This window comes from Gavialis gangeticus, unplaced genomic scaffold, assembly GCF_001723915.1.
Source record: "Gavialis gangeticus isolate Ggan-Ray unplaced genomic scaffold, GavGan_comp1, whole genome shotgun sequence".
In the NCBI taxonomy this organism is placed as follows: domain Eukaryota; kingdom Metazoa; phylum Chordata; order Crocodylia; family Gavialidae; genus Gavialis; species Gavialis gangeticus.
The window spans coordinates 4,959,827-4,964,008 of record NW_017729017.1 but is presented as its reverse complement, the minus strand read 5'-3'; the positions used below and the strand labels follow the sequence as shown (position 1 = coordinate 4,964,008).

General features: G+C 49.3%; 1 long non-coding RNA gene across 1 annotated transcript in view; it reads right to left on the bottom strand.

Annotated features, from left to right (window-relative positions):
• Positions 1-2,023: 2,023 nt before the first annotated feature.
• The window catches only part of LOC109294615, a 22,843-nt gene continuing 20,684 nt past the window's right edge, over positions 2,024-4,182 (bottom strand). Inside the window, exon 3 of the long non-coding RNA XR_002096584.1 lies at positions 2,024-2,037. This is a non-coding gene — a long non-coding RNA (uncharacterized LOC109294615). The remainder of the gene's footprint in view (positions 2,038-4,182) is intronic.

Here is a 4,182-nt window from a genome sequence, read left to right as displayed (position 1 = left end):
TCCTGCCTCCTAACCCCTGACCTTTGTTACCAGAAGTCCTTCCCTTGCCCCCTGAATGTACTCCTTTCAGCAAGGGGTTTTTGCCATCTTGGAACCAGAAAAATACCAAATTATATTCTAAAACATTCATTAATTTGATTTTAAAAATGTTTTTGTTTACATGTTTGTGTAGTGTACATAGAGGTGATTGTATATAATAGCTTAAAATGAAGTCTCACTCTTGTATATTGTGGGGGTGGGTGGGTATAGGTTTGTAGGGGTATGTGGGCTGTGGGGCAAGTTGTGTGGGGAATGGGGTTTGTGGAGGGGCTGTGCATGAGTGGAGGGTGCCTGGGGTGTGGGTGTGGGGGGTCTGTATGTATGGCAGTGTGAGGGAGGGATGTGGGTACATGTGTATGGTGTGGTGTGGGACTCGCCCCCCCACACACACACACGAGTACTGGCGTGGGTGCTGTGTTCCCACAGTTTGGCAATGCAACTGGGAGCCACATGGTGAGGGAACAGGAAGGCAGGGAAATGGCTGGGGGTGGGGTGGGGTGGGGCTGGCCTGCTGCATCCTGCTGCTGGCTCCCCCTGGGTCCTACTGCCCCTGACTTCTGTCATCTCTGACAGGCAGCCAGGAGCAGATAAATATTTTCTAAATTTTTAGGGGCTCTATGGGCTGAATAGAATTGCCTGGTGGGCTGGATCTGGCCTGTAGGCCATATTTTGCTCACCCTTGGTATAGTCTCTCTCAGCAGGGAGATGTTATCTATCCATCCACAGATGCATCTATCCTTATCTTGACAGCTGGAGACTGGCTGAAGCATGGGATGTAATAGCAGTGCAGAAACCCACTTGACTTCCTCAAATGCAAGTAGGTGCTGGCACATATCATTCAAGTCTGATCTGACCTCTTTGCTTGGAGATTTTTGTGTCAAAAGACTTTGAGTTGGGGGTCGTTCTTGTGCTCTCACACTTTCCTGTTTGACCATGCATTGCCTCTTCCATAGGGTAGTAATTACTGCACCAAGAGCCCAAGTCCTGGCCCACCACATGCAGAAAGGGCAGAGGGAATGCAAGCTAAATTATCTGCCTCTAAAACATCACCCATCAGGATCAGCTCTCCTTCCAGTTATAAACAGGGACCCACTGAACTTGCTATGGCTGCCCGCAAAAATCACAGGCCCTACAGCCATTTTGTAGGCAGAATACAGCACACTACCTCATGCCTCTGATTGGCCAAGAGGTCCTGGCGGCCCCATTCCTCACTGCTGATTGGCTGTAAGTGTTGGCCATCATGTGGCCCCACCCCGATTGCCAATTGGAGAAGGGTGGGGCCAAATGACAGCCAATCAGCAGTGAGGTGTGGGGGTGGCAGCCACCTTGCCAGCAGCCCTTCAAGCCAGCAGTCCCCTTCTCTGCCCCAGCGGGCTGTTGCAGCACTCTGAGGACAGCTGGCACTTTATTTTCAGTGAGGTTTCTTCTTTTTTCCTGATGTGATTATTTTTTTTTTGTGAACTCCACAAAATCCAATCTCAGTAGGTCCTTAGTTATAAAAGTCCCTCTTTTCCATGCCTAAGTTCTTGCACTCCCCCACAGCTGATGCATCTCAGCCCAACCATGACCAGTTACTTTAGTTGTACAACATGGGGCCTGCATTTGGAAAGATCCTACCAAAACGGAATACAGCCAAGGACTTGGCCTCTTAAGACTGCCCCAAATGCTGTCCTTGGACTTGGAGGAGGCCCTGCTGGCCCAGAACCTCATGGATACCCTGGGCCAGGTCTCTTCCCCTTCCCCAGTCTGTGACTGCACTCTCCTTGGAAAGGAGAGCCCTTTGCCATTGGTTGTGCTGCTTGCTAGCATCTGCCAGCAGCCAAAGGGAAGTTTAATAAGAAAAGCCTAAGCCAATATAGCTAGATTAAAGTGGGCTCTTCTGCCGGGCCCAAGGGGATTAGCTGCTAAACCCCTAGTGATAGGCCTGCTGTCTTAACTGCCAATTATAGCTATGCAGGATCTTGAAGGAGCAGCTTGGGGAGCAAACCAGCAGCCAGACTGAATTAATTTTAAACTGCCACGGAAATCCAGTCAGGAATTATCTCCTTGGGCCACAAGAATCATCCATGAGCAACCCCTCTCCCCTCTTATTTGAGCTCAGACATATGGCAGAGAGTGCTTTGCCATCCTGCTCCATCAAGAGACTTGCCTTTGTCTTGCAGGTCTATCTGGGAAGGCTGGTCTGGGATTTACCCCTACCCAACATATAGGAATCTAGGGCTCAACCTATGCACAGCAGCCAGCTCCCCTCTGGAGGGGCAGGGGCCAGCCAAACTCCATGGAATCTGGATCGAGTCCAAGGTTCTGGTTGTGAGCAGGCTGAGATTTGACCGTCACCATTTTCCCAGGACAGCAGCAGGACAGCATGGTAGCAGTCACTGCCACTTCTAAGGCATTACATGAAGCCATCAGAGAACTGGACTGAACTGGGCAGAGTTCAAGAAGGAAAAGGGGTCAGGGTCCCTGATTCCTCCAAAGCTCCAGGAGGAAGTAATACCACAGTGTTCCCTTATTATCAATGTCTAGAGCTTCACTTGTCAAACTGGATTCCCTCTCAATCTCTGCAAAGGGGAGTCACCAGGGGGAGATCAGGTTCTCTGCTCAAGGACAGCAAGCTGATATGCAGGGTCTGTACACCCCTCCTCCCACCTTCTCTTATGCAATAGAAGCACTTAGAGGAGAGTCTTTCTCCTCTGGAACACTACTCCGAGACCTGGGGTGCCAAGTAAGCATAAACATTCACTGAAGATGTTGGAGCTGCAGAAACAAATCCTTTTTTGTTCTTAACTTCCTCCCCCTACTCCTTGCTCCCTGGACTCATTACGCCCATCAGAGCAGCATCTCATATGACATCTCCCCAAGGCAGACAGCCAAGGCCGCAAGAAAGGCAGACAGCACAGCACTGTCCTGATCTTTGTGAAGGAGGGGCTGCTGGATGGGTTTATTATCAACACAGAGAACTTAAAAGAATTCAGCAGCCAATTTGCTCAGCCCAGGGGTCTTGGCAGCTCCTGGAAGGAGGATCCCTCATCATTATGTCTCATCACACACAGAACTGTGAATTACATTTGGAAAATAAAAGACCTGATCTGGCCAAGTGGTGTGCACCCTCTACTCCTGTCAATGCCTGTAAGAGCTGGGATGTGCAATACTTAACAGGAAGCTCATGGAGAGGCACAGGATCTAGCCCAGGCTTTTTGCTTAAAGTGAGATTTTTGTAATGTTGCTGTCCTGCTGGGGTTGCCAGGATACTGGAAATGCACCTCCTTGACAGCAAGCTAATTAAGAATCACACTGTGCCCTATGCCTGCAGCTGACTTCTAGCTCCAAGCCTGGGCAGGATGACAGGCAAGGCTTTTCCAAGGCACTGGAATTGAATGTTATTGCACCCAAGCCCCTGAGTGATTCAGTTTCCAGCTTTACCCCAGATGCCTCTATGACTTACATGGGACTAGATTTTTTTCCCAGCAGCTCAGCCCCCAGCATCCAAACATTTTCTCCTGCCTCTCTTGCATTGGTGCCTAACTGGAAGATGTGACCTTGAGAATCCAGTCCTAATTTTGGATTCTGATCTGTTTTGAAATCTAGCCCTAGTTCTGGTATGTCAATCATTACCTGCAAAATGAGGATGATACTGCCACACCACATGGGTATGCTGTGAGGTTAAATTAATTAATTACTTACACACATGGGTATGGATGTGGCATAGGCACCTGCTGAGAGATCAATGACGTTGGAGGAAGCTAGAGCACCAGAAGCCATGCTAGTAACAAGATAGATAGCATACAGTGGGGCAGACATGAAGCAGTGCCAGCCAGTGCTCTGGGCACCAAGCCAGGCCCAGTTTCTTTCCTTATAAATATTCCAGGCATCTTTTGTATTGGGCTGGGAAGACTAATAAGGCTGAAGCAACAGCTCTGCATATTCTTGCCATGTTCTCAGAGGGGCTCACAGAGGTAGGTGGAGGGCAATGAGGGAAAGAAGGGGGTTGGTCACAGAAGAAACCCAATTGTCAGCTGGTGCAGGACTTGGCTCCTAGCTCTGTGATGTTTCTGATCCCTGCCCTTGGACAAACAGAGGCCACTTTCAATCTGGGATTAATTCTCCAAAAAAATTGCTGCCTATCAGCAGCATTTGAGTAAC